This window comes from Caretta caretta, chromosome 22 (assembly GCF_965140235.1).
Source record: "Caretta caretta isolate rCarCar2 chromosome 22, rCarCar1.hap1, whole genome shotgun sequence".
In the NCBI taxonomy this organism is placed as follows: Eukaryota; Metazoa; Chordata; order Testudines; family Cheloniidae; genus Caretta; species Caretta caretta.
The window spans coordinates 21,242,824-21,266,064 of record NC_134227.1 but is presented as its reverse complement, the minus strand read 5'-3'; the positions used below and the strand labels follow the sequence as shown (position 1 = coordinate 21,266,064).

Here is a 23,241-nt window from a genome sequence, read left to right as displayed (position 1 = left end):
AGAAAATCAGTGATCTACTGACAGCCGGAATTAATGTCAATATGACAGTGATTCTACAGTATGTTGAAGCTTTTTTTCATTTTGCCTTTCAGTTAATACAGGAGCCTAATTAGCCATTAACATGTGCTCACCTTGCACGGTCCTAACCACAGAAGCATGTCGTATTGTATTCTAGAGAATGTCACTGCTAGTTATCTTTTCGCTTAATCTATTTTATGTATTTTACACTAAAGTTTGCCCTTTTGAAAATCCCTGCTTCTGATCTGTATTTTCCCTTAGTTATACGATCCATTTCAAAATATATTTTAACTACTGTTACCTTATCCAGTACTGTGCTAAGATGAATTATGTTATAATGCAGGTCCACTAATAAATCAGGAATTGAAATAATTAATTAGAAAATATCACACTGTGCTGCATGGCTGTGGCAAGATTAAAAAAAGGGCAAAAATTACAGAAGATGGTCTTAAGCTCTTGCTGTTGCATTTACTCTGTTACCTTACAAAGATGGTGAAGTTGGTTTCATAATAAAATGTGGATGGGGAGAGGTATTAAATGTTTACCCTCTGTAAAACTGGTACTTAACACTTCTATGGCAAGAATGCTGTGAACACTGGTAAAATGCTTTGAGAGCATCAGACGAAAGTTTAGTAAAGAAGTGCAAATTAGTACTGAGTTCCTAAAGCAGAATGTCTCCCATGAAGTTTATTTAAATGGGTAACGTCTGTTCACTGTTCTCTATCTACTTTTTGAAAAGACTAACCAGAAGAGCAGGAAAGCATCAATGAAAAGCGTTTGCAGTGTTCAAGGTTTGGAACAAGAAGCTTAAGAGTTCATACTTTCTGCTACGTTTGCCTTATGCTAGTATGAACTCAGTACTGTTTTTTGCACTTCTCTACTACCCTTATTCAGGTGCTCTCAAATCATTTTAATGTTCACACCATTCTTGTGATGGAGGTAAGTTTTTAAGTACCAGTTTTACAGACACTACAAATGGCTTTTACACACAGCATTTTGAGTATTAAAAGATGGCTCTAAAATTACTCGTGTTTCACAAGCCAAGATGATGAATCTACAAAGGTGAAGAGTGGCATTCTGGTCCATGATCTTTCCAGAGGTCAAAGCATCTTGCTGCAGTGCCAGATTCTCCACATTCTTCTTTGCATTCCTGCTAAAGACCTGAAGGGTTCACCTACCCATTCATGTCCACACACACCACTACATTAATGGGCACTAGGGAACTTATAGTTCACGCCAGCGGAGTCTATACAGGCCAGTTAGTGCACAGAACATGGGAATGCTTTAGAAATCACATCCCTCTAATGAGCATTGCTGTGCCTTGTAGACCAGCCCTAAAGTCCCACTGGATGTCTGTGGCAAAGTAGAAATTGTCTCTAGATCGCCATAATCCTAGACCAGCTCCCTGTCCACAAGACCGTCCTTAAAACTTGTTTTCTGCGTCTGTTGCCAGGATTGTAAATTATCTGGCATAGGGTCTAGTTGAATGGTTTTGTACAATATGCAAATTATCAATAACAAGCAAGGGTCTAAAACATTTAAGCATCTATTCTACTCATAATCTTTATCACTGAGAGACAAGATTTTGAAGATCACAATATTGTAGCAATAAAAACCCATTACGATGATAAATTTTCATGTCAGTACAATATTTTAGTTTTATATTTTGACATTTGATTTATTATTTTAGTTGTCATTTGTTGTTGTCAGTTCAGTTTGTTTGAAGTACTGATTCCTAATGCTGACTTGGTAGGCTCTGTAATCTTGAATATAAGGAAAATGTTAAGGTTTAGGGGACCTGCAAGCTACCCTAATTGTAAATCTTTGGCTTATTATTCCAAAAGTCCATTGAATGAGTAGTGTGTTACTGTTAGCCAGTACATATGTGGTAGGCGCAGGGCATAGCATATTAATATTGTGTTATACCCAGCATGTGGGCAGTTTTGTTAACTAAATTATATTGGGAATGTAGCTTCAAAGTACACATTCTTGGTACGTTGAACTGTATGGTTTGAGAAATAAGCTTCCTAGAAGGATTTGTATGGTATTAACTCTTCACTTTCTATATTGTACTTTAGACAATAAATTGGCTGTTTTGGTTACTTGAGGTAAATCGGTTATACTTTTAGCAACATTGTTCAATGTCAGTTGAGCTTCAAATAGGAGTTCCGGAGACTTTTGATTTAAAACCCCATGCTAGAATTACACCAGCACTTCATAACTGAATGGTAAGTTTTATAAGAAATTGTGTACTAGAAATTGCCTACCTTCTTAATCTTGCATTATGCATTTGACTTCCAGCAGGAAAGTTCACATATTTCTAGGAAGCCCTTCCTCATTCTGAAAAAAATCGTTGGAGTTTTTAATTTTGCCCACAAACTGGACTTACACATAGGATCACTTAGACCTAAGGATGGTTTACGTTATGTTTAGGGTAGCACACTTTTAGCATTTTTAAGGATATAATGTTTTGCATGGCATGACAACAGAAGGATAGATGAGATTTTGGTCAGCTGTGCTGTCAAACAGTATTTAAAAAGAGAACAATCTTTAATGTCTAAGCAGAACACAAAGTCTGGCTATAAAATCTCATTTGTAAGCCCCATTTCTCAACCTTGGAAGTGTTCGAATGCTGAGTTTCCAATGTGGAGTTCCAATAACTCTTAACTGTCCTTTGCTATCCGTTCTAGCCTTGGGCCAAAATGAATTGTGCGATTGACATGCAGTTGTCGTCATAGCTGGTGACAGTTAATTTTTTAAAATTCTATTGTGGCTTCCAGAGAGACCAGTTGAAAACCATTTTAGCACCATATTTGTTGTCCAGCACATAAGTTGACTGTTTGCTATGTTGATGATGTTGTTGTTCTTTGCCTTAGGCAAAGTTGTGAGGCAGTGCTGTTGTAAATGATGCACCATGAACTAGGCCTAGGCATCATGGGATGGTAAGCAGAGGCACATCCAACTCTGCCTGGTTAGGGAAAAGTCCATCTTTTGTGATTGTGAGGAGCATGTCCTACTTGAGCCACTGTCTGCAGGACAGGACCCAAGAACTCTGCCATCACCCCATTGATCCAGCCCACATACCTAGATTGTATTTATTCTGCAAGTGCTGTAGAGGGAGGAAGGAGCAGCTGTATTTTATTGCTACCTAATAACATTAATTGGTGCCTAAAATTAATATTAAAAAAAGATACTGTATGATCTGCCACACCATAAAGACTGAGGTAGTTCCCGCACAGAGCGTGTTGACATTGGTACCATAAACTCGTTGGCGTGTTAGGTTGGCACGGCATCCTGGTACAGATCCTAAACTTCCACGTGATGCTTTTTACTTGGAATTGGCAGGTAGCCACGCTTGATGATACTCTCCGCCCCAATGTTACTCCAGCTTGCTACCCCTCCATGTGTAAGGCAGGTAAAGAATGTACTATTTCATCTCTCAATCGCTTTACTAATTTATAGGATGCTGACTGCTTCCGCACGTGTGTTGGTGGTTTGGAGGCAAAAAAGAATAATCCTCATGGAAGCCAGTGGTCAATATGGCGCTCTGTCAGCAAGATAATATTTTGAATTGTGTTTTGCATGCTCTGACTCATGCTTTAAGAAAACAATTTTTTCATGTATCCTCTGAAATGTGACTGTTTTTCATGACACTTAATTTCTGTGCTAATGTGCATCTCAAAGGGGATTGTGGTGTGGTGAGGGGGTTAATATGTTTATCTTCTCTATTGAGCAATTTTAATTGAAGATAAATGAGCTTTATTTTTAAATGTCTTGAGCTATTATAGATCTTCAGTTATTTTGTCCTAATTTCAGGAGATCTGAAAAGCCAGATAACTTTTAACAGCCCTAATCTGATTCAACCTTCATTATTGCAGCTAAATCAAATAAGAACCAGGCTAATGGAAACGTGGCTGGTGCAGTCATTCTTCAATTTAATTGGAATATTTGTACATTGTATTGTACTTAGATCTTTATATCAAAGACCAAACTTGTGTCAATTCAAGAACTGTATTAGTGCAGAGCCTGCTAATGCCATTAGAGAGACTTGCAAATACAGTATATCTCCCCGTTTCTGGGGCTTCCTACCTTGACAATAGGAAACTTTGCTCTAAGCTAAAACTTTCTTTGAATCATCTGTGTTCTAGCAGCTACCAGAGCATATGAACAATCTCTCCGGTCTGTCACAAGTACAGGTGGCAACTAGCTGTAGAGGTTAGTTAAGTCCCCTTTTCCCCAGTGGGTTGGATCAGCCGACTTGTCCTCATTGGGTTAGAATTCTACATTCAAGGAAGGACTAGTCCTGGAAGATGCTTCTGAGTTTTTTTCAGTGGTACTAGGACAATTAGTAGAATGGCAGGACTTGTGTATGGTAGGAGACTGCACAAAGGAAACCACTTCAGTGCTGTTTGTAGACCAGTTGGGGAGCTTGTTGCCGCAGTAGGTCAGTTTAATACTGTGACTGGAGTTTTAAAACTGGCATAATTTCATGACCTAACAGCTGTATGCAAAACCAAGAGAAGGGAAATTGAATCTCAAGCTTCACAATGTAAAACAGTTTTCCTGCAGGACTGGGAAGACTTTTTTTTTTTTTTTTTTTTTTGCGGTGGGGGGGTGGGACATGGACAGCCCAGCCCAGCTGACCAAGCATTTATGTTGCCTCTGAAGCATCAGATATTGGACAGAGCCAAGATGCTGGACTAGGTGGATTGGTGGTCAGATACTATATGATAAATCCTTTGCTCATGAAACTCCTCTTTAAAAGAAATGAAGTTTATAGCTTGCACACACTATTTCCTGTTCCTTCGGTGCTATAATACAGTCGCTTCCCTTATTTATACTGCACTAATGACTGTGATGTCTGGGAGTATGTATAAATAAAACTGCTGGTGACTGGTACAAGCCACACCCAACCCTACTGGCCCCTTTTTTGATGAGCTAAGTCTCCTTTGTAGAATACCCCTGCAGAACTAAACCAGATTCCCTAGTTTAGCAGCTGATTGCCTTGTGCCTCCATGCCTCCCCGCCCACTGCCTAAAGTGGATTTAAAGTGAGCAAAGGATAATTGTAGATTATTTTCAGTTGCAGTTACCTTGTGTTATCAGATGCTTTTAGCTTTGAATTATCGAGGAACCAATAATACCACTGAGTTGAGTTGTCTGATCTTCTCATTTCAAGAGAAATTCCTTTTTCTTTCTGGGATTTCTAAGTGTAAGTAACATGTGCATAATCGACCTTTAAACCAACAATCCTAATCAAAATAAAATGCTGTAAATTGACTGTAGATTTTCAGTGTTGGTTTTCAACCGTGATTTTTCTTGTTGAGCTCGTTGGCAGTTGCTCTTAATATAAACAAATAACACAAGATTACTTTTATAAGTAAAGTTTGTCAGTCTCATAATCTTGTTCCTACATCTGTATAGATAGTACTGGAACACGGCAGAGGCATGCTGCTTCCATAAAGTCTTGATAGACTTAATGAAAAGCACTTTAAAGCTCTCCATTCCACCTTCACCAGGCAATGAATAAAAAAGGTACCCGATCAGTCAACTGCTTGGAAGCTGCTTTTGAGCAGTGATCAAGAATAGGTGGGTTAAACCTCTAAGTTAATGCATAAGGGAGTGAACTTGGGAGCTGTGTTCCCTTACTGAAAGTTCACCTGGATGATAAATCTGCTAGCACTTTGTCATCTGACATTATGAATTGTCTTGCCTTATAAATATAGAATTGCTCATTTAAGCTTGCCACCGGCATCACTCTCAGAACTGGACAGCTTGGCAACCCTTTCTCCTTTCACTGTCTGTCTTTTAGGCCTGTTTTGAGCAGGACATGCCATGCTATGGGAATTTAAACCCTTCTTTTGTGATGGTAGACTTCTGGAACAGCAAAAGATGGAGAGCCATAGATGTTGTCCACCCTGAGTTGCTAGCCATTTCTCAAATTCATGTCGCTACTCGTCTTCAGAGCAAGTTAGAGAGGCAGGCACTTGTCAGCTTGGTGTGGAGAGGTTACAGTGGAATAGGCTCTCTGCGGGGATTCCTATATCCCGATCCAGAAGGAAGGTTAGAACATTCTGCACCAACAGGGGAGTGTGGTACCTACTACAGTTTAAGAGCAGGAGAATCACCATTGTCTCCTTTTGTATCTGGCTGCAGCATGTCAGCAATTGAATGATTTAAGCTCTCTCAACTTCCAGTAAAGGTATTTGATCACTTTTCCCCAAGGAGCTGAATTCAATTTCAGTCCTATTTCTCCCCATAACTTAAACATATTGGAAAGTATGCACCATTTCTTCCATGTGTAAGTACAGTCGTCCTAGTGCAAAGTGGTTCCTGAACCTTGCCTGGAGGTCCTTTAGGTAGTACTCAAAGTTCTGTAGGTCAGTTTGGAATCATAATGCTTGCAAGCGGGGGGGAAAAATTGACTTCAAAGGACAACTCTGACATGGTCAATTAATAATTAAAACCGTTTTTTAATGAGCTGTGCAATTACCTGTGTGTCCCTGGAGATGATAGTTTATAGTAATATTGCAGTGTGCCCTTTCTTTAGTCATGGCACATGACATCTGTAATTTAAAGCAGGCTAGACATTAAAGTGACAGGACTTTCATTAACCTTGTCTAAAGTTTGCTAATGACAAATGTCTTGTTAAAAAATGCTGTTGTCAAAACACCAAGCTAAAGTGAAGAGAGAAGCCTCTACAATCCTGAGGCTTGTTTCATCGGTTAATAAGCATGCACAGCTCCTATTGATGTGGATAAATGTAATTGGAAGGCAGAGTTTTTTCCCTTCTCCCTGTACCCACAATCTCTGTGTATGATGTCTCTGTATTCAAGACATGATGGTGGTGCTGCATGAGTTTTTCCTGTATAAATTCTATTTTGAGCACATCCAGAGAAAACTAAATTTGTTTAAAGCTGAACTCTAAGTGGGGAGGGGAATGTTGTCTAGTGGATAGAGTAGGGGGCTGGGAATTAAGACACCTAGAATCTGTGTTTGGCCCTGCCATTGATGACGCTGCTCAAGTCACTTATCTCTGTATGTCTCCCCATCCGTGAAAAGTGTAGAACATCGAGTGAAGGATTTGTGCTTTTAGAATGCTTTGAAATCTCTTGAAGAGGTAATAAACATTTTTTTTCTTTCAAAATGTTTAGTACCTGAAGAGAAATGAAAACTCAAACTGCTAGTGATATAAATGCAACTGAGTGTCTTTGATATATCCCCAGTAAAGTCACTGGAATATTAACATAGGCCGATATTTTCAAAGGAGCCTAAGGGAGTTTGGTATCTGGCTTTAAAAATCCCTGTCATTGTTGGAAATTGTAGCTGCTGATATATGGGGTGGAGTAGAAAGTAGCATGACCTGAATTACCCATAACTCTTGGACACCTGAAAACTTCAGAGAATGGAGTAGAGCTGTCCCGGCCAAGCTTTACTAATGGATCTCTGTTTGGCCTTCTGACCAGACTTGGCTTTGCTCTTACAGAGTTTAAGAGCTTTTGTAACGCCTTTCAGATTTCCTGATGAGTGTTACTGTGAAGTGAACTCGGCCAAGTCAACCCTGGACGATGGATATATTGCAGACCTTGCTTAGCTACCCTACAGTAAATACACCAAGTGGTTTGTCTCCACTTATGATTTTACAGTGAGATAACTAATGCATGAAACTTATACTATTGTTTAAAGAAACAATGGAACAAAAATACTTATGAAGCCTAAGTGAGATGACCAAACGCTTACAGCTCCATTGTTTGCAATGCTGTCTGTGTGAACTTCTTACTTTACTGACAAAGATGACGTGGAAGTCACCATTGGAGAAATAAGAGTATCATTTTTATTCACTATACTGGCCACACCAAACAGGAGGCTCTTGAGTTTGTTTTTAAGTATATCTTAACAGTGCTGCTGTCTCCACCACTCTATTCCCCCATTCTATTGTGTTTTTAATAGGGTAGGCTAGGTGTTAGAACCATTACAATTTGTGTATTTACCCATCCAGCATCCCATTTGGGACTAGTTGAATGCTTCATTAAATGCTTGCAGTAATATGTCGGTAAATGAGCCAACCGTAACTCCTCACCTCAAACATATGAGTTGTCTCTGCTGCAGTGATTTTCTGTTTGAGGCACGGAGAAGTTAATTTAGTTTTCACTGGAGGCTGGATTAGAGAGCAAAATTATCTGTTTGAATCATGAGCAACTTTGTAGGAAGGGGCTCAGCAGCGGAGAAGTCTGTTGAGGAGAGCTGAATTTGCAAGGAGATGGTGTTAAAATGGAAAAGTCAAATCTTAACATCTTAGTATTAAATGTCACGCTGTTTGGAAATGGAATCCGTTCTAGTATTTTTTCAGCAGCTTCACTAGAGAATAATGTAGTAAGTAAATATACTTTCCTTATGCCTTGGTCACTGCAGTGGGGCCTCAAACTCAGAACAGGTAGCAGGATTTACTATTTTACCCCCAATGTTGGTGGATCTGTAATGAAAAGAGTAACTCATTAGTGAAGTCTGAAATTATAAGAATCAGAACTGAATTAACTTCACGTCCATCCCTGTGAAATTGAAAGTCATGTCAATCCCACAATATTTGTTGTTAATATAGACTGTAGGATTTACAAAGCGTATTTCGTACATAATGCTGCTACCGTTTTAGTCTGTCCATATGGCCATGAGAGATGACCCATATTTCATGTGAGAACATTATATACACACATGCACTTCAACAAAATGTGTGCGTGGATTGACAGTAGTTACCTTCTCTTTAATTGTGGCATCAGCGGTATTCTACTTTTTGATTCTGTTGAGTAATTGTTAATGGCCTTACACGTTTTTCTCCTGTGCTTTATTGAATAAATGGTTGGTGCAGAAAAGCATGCCTTTTGCTGGATGTTGTTTGCACTTCTCTCATCAGTTGACTTTCACTGGGTAGGAGAGAGGCCTGTGTTTCTCCTAAATCTGTTAGCTCATTTGATCCAATTGCAGTGTGTGGGCTTCACAGTTCACTTCCTTTATGGGTAAAATCTCCCTTTTTGTTTAAGGAAGTCATTTGGGGTTTTAGCAGAGGACTTTCATGCAGGTTTAAAGGAACCACTGAAGTTGTGAATGCCTGACACTTGCTTTTTTGTATTTTTAATGAAGGTGGGATTTACAAATTGGCACAGGGAAGGTTGGACACAAACCTTTTATCCATTATTAGGCTATATAGGGGCTTCTCTAATCCCAATGCCTCCTAAAATCCCATCCTTCCTACTAGCCTCCTCCCTTAATTGTACACTCCAGTCCTTTTTGTTATGAAGGGAAACAACTTGGGAAACAACCGACCAACCCTTGCAACTAAGAAAACACTAGCCTGTCCCAACTGTCAGTACTTAAATTACCTTCTTTCTTTGCATGCATGAATGTCTAATTCAGAATGTAATCTCTTTAAACCAAGGACTGCACATGTGTTGCCAGACTATTTTTTTCTGGATCTGCTCTGGACTAAGTGCTCACAGAACCTATGCAGTCCATTAAAACATGAGAACAAAGAATAAACAGACGGCCCCTAAAAACTTGTAAGCATAAAATAATTCACTTACTAATAAACACAAGAGATCCTACAAAACTGCTCCCATTGCCAAAATCCTGGGGGGAGGAGGCCGGATGGTGGGGAATAGCTTTAGCAGCATGCCCTGAAGGTAACTAGTCCAGGTTATTTACAACATATGTATGTCATGATCCCAGGCCTTCACAGAAAACACCCTGTTAAAAGCCTCTTAAGGTACGTGTTCACTCAAAAGGTAGCCATAGTGTAACCCTTAACCCTCATCCATCCACACAGAAAAGCTTCTCTCCCAGACTTGAGGGTGTGTTAAGATCAGGCTCAGCTGAGGGGATAAGCCTGAGCTTGGGTTTTGCATCAGCCTGGCCTGACAACCTGTCTACTGTGCAGTGAGAATGGAGGCGAATTGAGTCCAGGTGCTGTTAGTCCTCCAGTCCTGTCACTCCATTCCACCTGGGCTGACTTGTCTAACTCTTGCATTCTGCATTGGATTTTAGCCACATGTTTGCCATCTCCATTTTTGCTCCACTTCCACACCATTTGAACAGAGATGCTGCCCAAGAACTGCTTTGCAGGGACAGCTACCCCAGCTGTGAATAGGTGCAGCACCATGATGCTGCTGGCTGTGAGCCCATGACTGCACCATGAGAGAGCGAGACAGAAATGCAGGGGGAGCAACAAAATCTACTTAGGCAGATGGACTTGCTGCTTAGCATGATAGCCAGTGCGCAGCAGGAAATGCCAGCCCTGATGCCAGCACCTGCCCTGCTCCTGCCTGTTATCAGGGGCTCTCCTCCACCCTACCATGTCATGCAGTCAGAAAACAAGTCTTGGTGGGGATTGAACAACTCAATGTAGCCCACAGAAGGTGGTGTTCATACTGTACATAGTGCACATGGCCAGATGCACCCCTTTCACTCGAGCCAAGTGCAGCAAAGGAGGAAGAACAAATTGAATCTAGAGGAACCAATTCCAACATTTTTTGATATTAATTTTTTCTTTCTGACCTTTTTTTTGAGGGGCTGTTCTTTGGCTTTTATTTCCTTTTTATTGTGTGCATTGCTGAAGTGATTGTTTACTTTCTATTTGTGCTGCTAACTCTTATTTTTTTGCTGCTCAATGGATACTTTGTGGTATTGTTTTGCAAGCAATGGAAACAGGAATTTGAAAAGTAAAGCTTTATTAAAGTCTCATATTAAACATGCATCTACTTGACTACTGAATTAAAAAAATGTCATATATTGAATCACACAGTCCATTGATACAGCGCACCAATGCTGTGGCCATGTTATCCATTATAATCTCTCCCCTCCCACCCACCCTCCCCAGCGTTTTACAAAACTTAATATCATGATAATTCCCTCTACCAACTAAGGATGTGGGCCCAAAGACATACCACGTACTTCCTTAGCTCTTAGATTTGGATTCAGTTTGCTCAGGGCTATCTTCTGGAAACCTGGTCCCTGCCTTTAATTCAGCACTGGCATCTCCCCATTCCTGGGAAAAGCTCTCCTCTCAAATGTGGTGCAATGAACAGCTTGATCCAGTACTATAGACAGGATTGCAAGCAATGGCATCCAAACAGTTTTATAGGCAGTGCCATCAAAAAAGAAATCCCACAAAAAGTTGAAATATGGACAAATTGCGGAGGAGGAGTTGCAACAGAAGAGCACAAGCATGTAGGGAAAAAATCAGAAAGGCTAAGGCACAAAATGAGTCTCACCTAGCCAGGGACATAAGAGGCAATAAGAGGAGGTTGTTTACATTCATGAGGAATGAGAGAGAGACAAAAGTGTAAGCCCTCTACACAGCAGGAAGGGAGAGTTAAAGACACGAGCATCAGTATTCACTAAAAAAGGCTAAGGGTGACCAGTTACTCAGCACAACATTAACAACAAGGAGATAGGAACACAAGCTAAAATAGGGAAAAAACAGGTTAAAGAATATTTAGATGTTAGATCTATTGAAGTTGGCAGGGCCAGATAAAATTCATCCTAGGATACTGACGGAACTAGCTGAAGCAATCTTGGAACAGTTAGCAATTATCTTTGAGAACTCAGGGAGGATGGGAGAGGTCCCAGATGACTGGAGAAGGGCAAACATGGTACATATCTTTAAAAAGGGGAACAAAGAAAATCAAGGGTATTTTACACCAGTCAGCCAAGCTTTGATACCTGGAAAGATACTGGATGAAATGATTAAACAATCCGTTTCTAATCACCTAGAGCATAATAGGATTATAAGGAATAGCCATCATGGATTTGTCAAAAATCATGAAAGACCAGACTAATTTCTTTGTTTGTCAGTTTTACTGGCCTAATGGATAAAGCGGTGGTGAGGAAGAAGCAGATGATGTGGTATATCTTGATATATTTATATTTTTTAGTAAGGCTTTTGAGTAGGGCTTTTGATACACTCCCACATGACATCTTCATAAGCAAAGTAGGGAAATGTTGTCTAGATGAAGTTACTGTAAGGTTGCAAGACATACTCTGAGTAGTTATCAATGATTCATTGTCAAACTGGGAGTATGTGTCTAGTGGGGTTGCTCGGGAGTCAGTCCTGGGTCTGGTACTATTCAGTATACTTGTCAGTGAGTTGGATGATGGAGTGGAAACTACGCTTATAAAATGTATAAATGACACCAAACTGGAGGGGGTTGCAGGCACTTCTGGAGCAGTGGATTAGAACTCAAAATGACCTTGACAAATTGAAGAATTTGGTCTGAAATCAATAAGATAAAATTCAGTGAAAAAATCAAGTGTGCAAGATGGGGAATAACTGGGTAGGTGGTGGTACTGCTGAAAAGGATTGGGGAGCTATAGTGGATCACAAACTGAATCTGAGTCAATGTGATATAGTTGTGAAAAAGGCTAATATCATTCAAAGCCTAAGCAAAAAAGCAATACGTGGATTAAAAATTGTATCCTTCTCTGCCAGCCTCACACTGAAAGTGGGGAAAGGCAACTGCATCTTTGTGTGGACTTAATTCAATAAATATTATGTAGTTTTGTACCCAAAATATCAGTGCTGTTTGTGCGGCCCTATTACAGATCATGTGACTCTAGTGACTGCGTTCGTACTCAACCCATTATTTTGAATTAAAATACCATACGTTTTCAAATGAGCAGATTTATTTGAATAGTTGACACTAGTATTTGTAAATGAAAGTTGCTCTGATGTAACAAATACCAAATTCAGTAGATGTCTGCGCTGATGTTAGGGTTTGCATATTATAGGCCAGCTGAATGAAATCTCAGCTTATAGTAACACGGTAAATGTACAAAATGCTGTTCTCCTAGAATACACAGGTGTGATTAAGCGCTTAATTAAGAAAAACACTTCTAATATCTGTTGTAGGTTTTTTATTGCTGAAATGTTAAAATGTGAGAGTATTGGGGAAAGTGTGTAGATTGGGAGCTTGAATTACTCTGACTGCTTGCTTAAAATAACAAAAAAGTTTTACTGTATTACAAGTATAATAGAATTAGAAAATATTTTTGTGAAGTTAGCTGATCCATAGGCATTCCCTGATCATTTTCTGAATCATTTAGCTTATAATGCAAATGACAGAGGTTAGTCATTGACCAATTTGGGTTTAGCAAGTGTGTAAACTAACAGAATATTAAGTCTGGCTACTCAAGATAAGTTAAAACTGACCAGTAATAGTTGGCAGAGCTACTGTGCAGATGTCAATCTTCTAGATAATAAAGTAGCTAAAAAGAGCATGAAGATAGTTGTGCTAGTGGCAAATACAACGTTGAGTTGTTTTTATTACAGGATGCTTGCCTTTGATTCTTTTTTAAAATTATTTTTTTCCAGACTTAAAGTTGGAACCCACGTTCAGTGATGGTAAAACAGCTTGGGCATATGCAATGTCTGAATAATGGTCAGCCTGGGGTGGGCAGAGCAGGGAAATGTGCACCTCACTAGAGCATACAGGATGGGCGGGCAGTGTTCAAGTTCAAGTGTAGATAATGTGAAGTCACTTTAAAATGTATAAATTAATAAAAGGAATGATATGAAAGTAATGTTACACTCAAGTACATCATAAATAACAAAAGGGCTGTCTGTCAGCTATTGGCAGGGATTTGTCACTTTGCGTCATAATTATTGCTGCAGGACGTGAGCAATAACATTATATATCATATTGAAACAGGGTCTCTCCAAATCCTACATAAATATCCAGTGTTAATGGAAATCCAGAGGTGACCGTGTGTAGGTAACTCCTGAATGTTCCTCCAACTATACTGAAAACGTTTTTTAGAAAGCTACAGCATTCTAAGATGCTTGATTGTTCCCTTCCTGAGAAACTTTAATTTAAAATGGGCACCAGGATGAAGAAGCACCCTGCTTTGTGTCTTCATCTCCTATTTAAAGTCTTTTTGTTTACTATTTTCTGTAAATTGCAGGGTGCTAAATTGGCCGCCTTTTCTCATCTTGCTTTGTGGAATACAGTAGTTCCTCACCTGCCCCAGGCCAAGCTTGACACTTACTGCATTAGTCCTATAAATTAAATTCCCTCAAACTTCCGAGGTCATCAGTCGGTTGAGCTACTTTCTTTTGGTAAAATTATTTATTCTTACTAGTATTTGTATTCTATATCTACAGTGCTGGTGATTATACCCTTACTATTGGAAACGGAATCCATGCCAATGCTTGTGGCAAGATGACTTGATGCTAGTGAGTAGCAGCAATTCGATATGGAGGCTGACGGGCTAAGATATTCTGCACATTAAATAAACAACCCTTTATTGAATTAAGTGATGATTGAGGAGACTGTATTTTATCAATTGCAGGCATAAGCTGTTGCTGTCTAGTTGGCTCAAGTGAGCTAGTCTCCAACAAAGTATGGTGTGTGTTAACTGATATATGCTAAATCTGCCTCTTTCTACCAAATGACTGCTATAAGATACGTGCTGAAAGACAGAAATTGCATAAGTAGGTTCATGCTGCTCTTGGAACTTTTGCTTTCAAGTTTGACAGATTGGTCACCTGTATCGCTCATCAGTTGCAGCTGGATATTGCCTCATGTTCCTATCACAAACCGTTCAGCACACCAATATTGAAGGAGGTGAAAAAAGGAACAAATCTGATTTTAAAGATAGTGAGCTAACCGGTGCAGAGCTAACTTGCAATTATTGCTTCTCTTTCTTTTATAGAAGGACAAAAATATCAAATGCTGCACAGTTCAAGACCTATGGTGTTGGGGAAAAGCAAGGTTAAATAGCATCTCACCTTTCACTTCTGATTTCATTATTCATTGCTAATAGAAGCTTGGACCATCTGTCTCTGCAAAGAATATTTGTGTGTGACAGGCATAGTAGATATGGCAAAACTTTCTCTTCGGTAAAATGTTGGTTTATAGCTTGCTCTGTTGATGCCCTGGAGTCTTCTGCAGCTCCCCAGTTCTTACATGAACAGTAAACTACAAGCTTTGCTGCTATTGAGCTTAACTAGCTGAGCTTCTGTGGCTTTACAAGGCACTCTGTAGGTTAACAGGAACAATGAGTATTGTCTCTTTTTCTCTTCGATTTCCTGTAAGCCAATTGAATCTTTCTTAACAAAGAAACCAAAACTATGAGGGGTTTTTGACACCTCTATAACTTAAGAGAAATGTATGTTGGGAAATGAATGGCTTATGTATTCTTAGTGGTATTTGGGCAAAGTGGTTTCTCTATATAGGGACACTTAATTCCTTTTGCGCTGGATGCCTGGACAGGATCTAGCAGAGAATGAAATAGCCCTATCAAGATTCCACTGGTGTAGAGATCATTAACCTTCATGAAGAACTTACTGCAGTCCATTTTTAGTTCTTACTCGTGAATAAGTCTCTTACTCCCATTATTCCAGGCTATGCATTTTAATCCATCAATACCGTGATTTTCAGATGTCTTTTCAATTGAACTGTTGGGGTAGCTAAGAAATGAATTTTGAAGGATTGGGTGGGGGGGGGGTGTCCAACATTTAAAGGTGAATTGCAAAGGGGAAAAAGGAACCATTTTCCCCTTTAGTACTAGTGATTTTTCTAGTGTACACAACTCTTCAGAACCTGTGTTTTTCAGCATATTTTACCTTAAAAATACTAGGGGTGTGTGTGTGTGTGTGTGTGTATATTAAAATAAATAAATAAATGTTCTTCCCTGGAGGATAAGAGAACTGTGGTGAGACGTTCTCCTCCCCCTCTTCCCCGCCTTTGTGTGTTTCTTACCATGCTCATCACTATGGTATCTGGCTGCTTATCTCCCTCAAGCAGGATGTTGCATCTTCCCCAGGTGTCTTGTTCTCAAATGTTTGAGGCCTGTGAATTAGGTGTTAGCCAAAAAAGGAGTCACACTGACTAAAAATCTCTTCCCCTCTGTTGCTCAGATTTGACTTCCTTGGCACTTGTGGAGCCAATCTGCAAGTTTTTCAATTGTTCAGAGTCTTCTAAGAGAAACTAAGTAGGCAACATCTGAATTCCTATAATAAAAATCTGGGCAAAGTATTTTACACTTTTTGGTGGGTGTAAAACCTTTGAGGCTGTCTTATAAGTCTTAACGGAGCAAAAAAGGGCATAGAAATTGAAATCTGCTTACATAAGCGCTTAAACTTTCCTAGTAAAAGCTTTTAATTGAGCTGTGAAAGTGTACAGATTATATTAATTGTCCTACTGCCTAACTCTTGAGAGGAGAGTGTGCGCATGTGTGGGGAGTGTCTATTGCAATGGAAGTAACTATTTTGGGAGAGATGGATCAGTTGGATTGCTGAATATTTAAGTCACAAGTACAGCAAGATAACCATTAAGCCTGGCTGCTTAAGTAAAAGATTACTTTGATGCCTATGGAATCCCCCCCCCCCCCCCAATCCCCCTTAAAAGGCATTTTTAGGAGGAAAGTCTTGCTGAAGGGATTGAGGTCATCACTCTTTAAAACTGGGTGAATTGCCTCTTGGGCACTTAATCTTATGAACGAGATGGTGTTCATTGAAGGGGTTCTGCTGACAGCATAAACCACACACGTACAGTTCAGTTTGTGAAAATCAGCAGAATCGCAGATTGAAATACTACTGTAGCATTTATGATTTAGTCATGGAATGTAAGGAATTTTCAACAGGAAATGTACCAGATTCTGAAGTATTTTCATCCCCTTCAGACTTTTAACCTAGATGCTATTGGGATATCAGCATTCGTTTATAGAATTTTGTCTGGAAGGTGTTTTTCCTATTTCTTCCCAGGTCTAATGCTGATCTGTTTTTTGCCATCAGTCACACAAACTGTTACCTGCAGGTTTTGGCAGAAACTACTCTGTCTTTACTTGGATGCGTAACACTTATTGGCTGGCTCTATAATAACAGGGGTACAAACGATAATGAAGTTAAGATACAAATACAAAAGAAGATATCCCCAAGACATAAAATGTGCAGATGTTTTTTCATGTCTGATCATTCGTGTCAGAACTGCACTTTATGCTAGTCAACAGATTCTAGGGTTACACATCTGGAAGTTAAAGGAAAGTATAGTTGGGTGTGGCTTTTATTTTTATTTTTTTTAAGAGTAACTCAGATGTGCAGTAAGAAAAGGAGTACTTGTGGCACCTTAGAGACTAACCAGTTTATTTGAGCATGAGCTTTTGTGAGCTGTAGCTCACGAAAGCTCATGCTCAAATAAATTGGTTAGTCTCTAAGGTGCCACAAGTACTCCTTTTCTTTTTGCGAATGCAGACTAACACGGTTGTTCCTCTGAAACCTGTCAGATGTGCAGTGACGAAGCAGTACTGTTGTTCCTTTGTGTATGTCTTTACTGCAGAGCTAACCTGGATGACAGGCATCTTAGCCTAGCCTGGGAGTGAGAAGTCACAGAGCAAAGCCTTACTATAGTTAGTATCTTCGTGAGTGCTGCATTTCCCAGGTGTGCCACTAGTACTTCTGGGGGTATATCCCATGGTTCTTCATACTGTAATCAGCTGAGCTGCTCTGATCATTTTGCTAGTGAATTGTGGGAGAATTTGTCCTTCTGGGCAGACAGTGGGATGTGTGGGAAGGCATTGGAGGACTGTCAGCACTCGAGTGATTTAACCTCACTGCTAAGTGGGTGGGTTACCAGTCCCAGTGAAAGCAGCATTCGAGGTGCGACTGACCCCCCTGCAGGCATTCCAGCTAAGTCCGGGTTGAAAGCCCCACTAACCTCAAGATATTTTTGTGTGGATGGGAGAAGGGTTAGGATCAGCAGCTGAGTAAGTCTAGGCTAACTTTGCAGTGAAGACATACCCCTTACATCTTCATGGGAGTAGTCGGTACGGTCACTGATTGATTCTTTCGTCTCTGTCCAGGTTCCTTCCCCACTCTGAACTCTAGGATACAGATGTGGGGACCTGCATGAAAAACCCCCTAAGCTTATTTTTATCAGCTTAGGTTAAAACTTCCCCAAGGTACAAACTATTTTAGCTTTTGCTCCTGGACTTTATTGCTGCCACACCAAGCGTCTAAAAAATACAGAACAGGGAAAGAGCCCGCTTGGAAACGTCTTTCCCCCAAAAATCCTCCCAAGCCTTACACCCCCTTTCCTGGGGAAGGCTTGATAAAAATCCTCACCAATTTGCATGGGTGAACACAGACCCAAACCCTTAGATCTTAAGAACAATGAAAAAGCAATCAGGTTCTTAAAAGAAGAATTTTAATTGAAGAAAAAGTAAAAGAATCACCTCTGTAAAATCAGGATGGTAAATACCTTACAGGGTAATCAGATTCAAAACATAGAGAATCCCTCTAGGCAAAACCTTAAATTACAAAAAGACGCAAAAGCAGGAATATACATTCCGTTCAGCACAACTTATTTTATCAGCCATTTAAACAAAACAGAATCTAACGCATATCTAACTAGATTGCTTATTAGCCCTTTACAGGCGTTTTGACCTGCATTCCTGCTCTGGTCCCGGCCAAAAAAAAAAAGAAACCAGACAGAGAGAACCTTTGTTTGTCTCTTCCCCCCCCCCCCCCCCAGCTTTGAAAGTATCTTGACTCCTCATTGGTCATTGTGGTCAGATGCCAGCGAGGTTATCCTAGCTTCTTAACCCTTTACAGGTGAAAGGGTTTTTCCTCTGGCCAGGAGGGATTTAAAGGTGTTTACCCTTCCCTTTGTATTTATGACAGTCTCTGAAGACATACTTTGGCTACAAGGGCTGGATTTTATTCTAAGCTCTCTAATTTGTTTCCATATTGCAGAACCATCCTGCAGTTAGTTATGTGCTGAGTAGCCCCTGGGAACTGAAGTAGCCGGGATATGAAAAGTAGGATTCAGGTGCATTGGCTAAAGTTCCCTTTATTGCATGGTTCTTTCGAGTGCTATTTTAATCCATGATTACCAAGTAAGCCTGTTGGAATTATGCAGTGTTGATGTGTTCTCAGCTAAGTGTTTTTAATAAACCAATTTGAATCTTTCTGTTAGATTTATATTGTGTTAATCTGGAGGATGATGGATTCATAATGTCTTTTGAGATTGTTATCCATGAAGTTGCCTTATCAATAGATGAAAGTGTATTCATATGAGTAGCATAGGAATGGCCTATCTCTTTGCAAAGGTATCTCTCCTAACCAGGATATTAAAAGTAGATTTCGATCAGATGAAGATCTAGAACGGATTTTTTTTGTTGTTTTGTTGTTGGATTTGAAATGCTGGAATGGTTTCTTTTCATAACACTCATTTACAAAATATGACGGTAGTGGAGAGAAGTTTTAATGGGAGAAGAAAGGAATAGCTAACCTTACCATCTGCAGTGAATCTCTATTGGCAGTACATGCCTTTGAGCGGTATATTTGGCCACTGAGTTGGAAAATTGTCGTCCTTATGTGGAAAGGATATTTTTAGTCAGTGGAACATCTGTAGAACACCATTTGTTCAAACTTCCACCATCTTTTGACAAGTCAGACAGATGTGACTCATGTCAGTTTTGTACTTTGTGGGGGAAGGGAGGAATGCAGTGCATATACCAGAAATGCGGGGGTGGAAAATATTTTCACTCTAAATAGGTCATTCTCCTTGGTTTGTAAAATATATGGAAAAAAACTTTGGTCTCCATATTAAAGATGCCTGCATTTAAATGTTTATATAAAATCTGTGTTGTAGAAATCATACTATGTTGTTTTTTATTAAACTTCCTACTGATTTCCAAGTTGAGGAGGATTGGCCTACTTCTGTACTTGAATGCACCTAGCATGTGCCCTCTTGTCTGAGTTCTCCTGAAATGGGGATGTTTTGAAGTGTGCTGCTGCTCTAAGAACAGTCTGCAAACGTGTCGGGGAGGGGGGCGCGACGTGTGGTTCCACGTCTATTGTGTCAAAGATTCCCAAATTTGTTGACTTTGCTATTAAAAAAAAAAAAATCTTCCTCCCTCCCTCCACCTCTCAGTTGACTTCTGAATTGGAGAGTCAAGCTGTGATGTATCTTGAGTTACTGGGGCTGGCACCGCTGCCTGTTAGGGCTGCCTGACACTTCAAATTATAAGACCATGTTTTCAGTTGCTTGTAACTTTGCCCAACTTTAAATGGTTGGGTTGAGATTTTGCATGCCCGTGTGCCTGTCTCAGGGTGTTTGTAGGTTTTTGTAACTTTGACCAAAGTGGATCAATTGTTTCTGAGAATGGGGCTCAGGGAAAAAATACATTTTGCCCATGTTTAAATTCTGGCAGTCTTTTCTTTGAAAAGCTCTCGCACCCCCCTTGCTTTGGAGCAAGCACTTAAAATTTGGGGGTGTGTGCATAGTGTCTTCTGCCATCCCTGTGAAAATCTACCCATGTTTCGGCAAGTTAGAAGTCTTCGGAAAATTTTGGTTTGCGCGGGTTTAGTGGAGACTTGCTAGAGCTTAGCTAAAATCTCAAGATTCTGTCCTCACTGAGCATGGTGGAGCCTCTCCCAGCTCCTATTGCTAGTCAGGTGCACTGGGAGCTCAGAAGTCCGTTCCCTCTGATCGCTACGCTGCGCTGGGCTGGGTGCTGGAACAAAGAGCTGGGACGGGGAAGGGAGGCTGGAACTGTTTAGGCATGAAGCATGGGAGCCAGTTTTTAGGCCCCTTTTACACCCAGAGGGCAGCAATATTTGACTTAAATACGGTTCTCTAAACGGGGTGTGGCTCATATATAGGTTTTGTACACTATTTCCTGGGCCTTAGGTGCAGTAGACTGGATTTTTCCTGAAATTTTTCCCTGATGGAGCTCTACCATGTGGTAGCAATGCTGGCAATGTTATGGCAAAAAAGAAGAAGCATTGGGCCCGCAGTGTTGGTACAACAAGTAGAACTCGGGTCGGCGAAAACCAATTTGAACCATGCTTTAACACCGTGTTTTGAAACAGATTGGTTTTATTTGGCCTTAAAGCAGGATTTTTAGTAAGATTTAACGTTGTTGCCTGTTCAAAGGCATAGGACAGGAAAAGGAAAACAAGGACATAGCTTGACTTTCTCCTGGAATTGGTTGATCATATCAGGATGAAGGTGTGCGGTTTTCTTTGCACGGGTGGAGCATAACTTAAATACTGAGGTTTTTGTATTCACAAGACAGGACTAGTATAGATCTTTTTTTCTTCTTTTTAATGAATGAGTTGCAGCTTTTGTTGACCTAGGTGGTTGTCTTTGGTTTAAAGGTTGTTCACAGTTTCAAACTTGTATTATCATTATTTACACAAAAATGTGGCATTTGGATTCAGGAGCTGCCAGTCTTACAGCTCCGAGTACTAGTGATACATAGCAGAATTTTGTTCAGCAGTGCAACACTTCTGAATACCCTGCTGTCACATACTTGTGTGGGAGTCAAGTTTTTTTTTATTGAAGTGACTTGCAGTTATGATGATCTTGAGTAGGAGTTGGACCTTGACATGAGGTCTCAAAAACATTTTTGGCTTAAAGTCAGTCTCTTGCTGTTGAAAGCATAAAGCAGATATGTCTTGGCATATTTAGAGTTTAAATAGCTTTTAAAATATTTTATAGCATATTGTAATATATGAACATGATATTAATGACTTGTCTGTCACCTGTTAGTTGTAATACTTATCATGCCATTACTTCTGATGGAACTAGACGGTAATTTCTCATCAATATACACACACAATTTGTATTACAGTGAGTGGGAGAGGGGGCTGGTGGGTGGAGAGTTGGTCCCACTGTTATTACACACAAATGGGGAAAAATGGATCCCCAGGCTCATGAAGATCGAATTGTGTGTTACTGTTCCAATATCAAATGCTAGAATTTGTTGTGTTTTGAGACTTTTAAAATAATTGTTTGAATAAAGTTTTGATAACTGGCTTTCCAAGTATTCACAAGTGGTTTCACAGCAACATGTTTTTATTGGGGGACCAAACCAAATCCAAACCTTGATTCTTTCTCTTCCACCACTCTCTTGAAAAGGATGCTAGGAAAGAGGAAGTTGCAGATCCCTACTACATGGTTCAGGTGCATGTCTATTCAGAGACCAGAACTATGTTAATGGTAAAGATTGGGAGTACATATTAATAATTTAGGGCAAAACTTGTTTTAGGGATGTTGTGTTGATCCCCAAACCAAGTTTTCTAAACCCAAGAAATTAAGAGTTAAGATTGAATCTAAACGAAATCCAAACGTGGTAAAGTATAAAAATACAGGTTTCAGAGTAGCAGCCGTGTTAGTCTGTATCCGCAAAAAGAAAAGGAGGACTTGTGGCACCGTGTGGATACAGACTAACACGGCTGCTACTCTGAAACCTGTCATTATGCAAGACACTGAATTTAGCTGTATGGAGTGGAAATCTATCAACTTCATGAAAAAACTCGTACCGATACAGATGTTAGTCTCTAAGGTGGCACAAGTCCTCCTTTTCTGTTTATAAAAATACAGTGTGTTCTCACAGCCTTAACTCTGCCCTATCTTAACACCATGCAATAACTGTATAATGGATTGAGGCATTTTTGTGTTTGTACTCCCAGATTAAGTTAAATTGATTTTTAAAGACAAATTAGATTTTTTTTCTCTTCAGTGTGACCATAATGTATTTTACTCTATATTACTGACATGTTCTCAACTTCAACAGTATCTTTGACAAAAACTATCATGAGAACTTATTTTTGGTTACTCTTGTTTGAAATTACTGAAACAAGAAACTCACAGGTAATGTGATATTTATCTGTTATGGGATATTTTATGTAATTAAGTATCCAATTTTAATTTTTTTAAAACTTCTCTTTTTGGCCATTTTTACCAATATGATCTGACTACTTTATGCTACTCTGAAGCAGCACCAAGTATCCAGAGTATGCTGGTCAGTTAACCTGAATTAGAGCGTTTTACATCTGCAGAGGAGTTCAGAATAGCTTGAGTACAACCCCAGAAGTTAAAAAAGATTATGGGTCAGATCTCCAATAATAATGAGAGAGTGAGTTCTGTCTCTCATGTATTTTTGAACTCCCCCTGCCCATTCCCAGTGTGACAAATATATTTTCTTGTGCACATCCACACACTGCCTGTTTTTTCCCCCTCTCCCTCTTGCAGTGCCTCACATTATTTCATGGTATGCGTCACACAAACAAGCCAGTCCCCCCCTTCTCTTCCAGAGATATCTGCTGTAAGAAGTAGCTCCTGAAAATAAATATTTAGTACTAATAGTCATTTTTGCCATTAATTTTCATAACTGAAAGTTCCCATCAACAGAGGCTGCTGCATAAATCATGTTTTCCTTGAGAGAA

At 39.7% G+C, this 23,241-nt stretch overlaps 1 protein-coding gene across 6 annotated transcripts in view; it reads left to right on the top strand.

Annotated features, from left to right (window-relative positions):
* CADM1 (cell adhesion molecule 1) overlaps positions 1-23,241 on the top strand; it is a 285,108-nt gene that overhangs the window by 89,730 nt on the left and 172,137 nt on the right. The gene's annotated exons all lie outside the window — the stretch shown is intronic.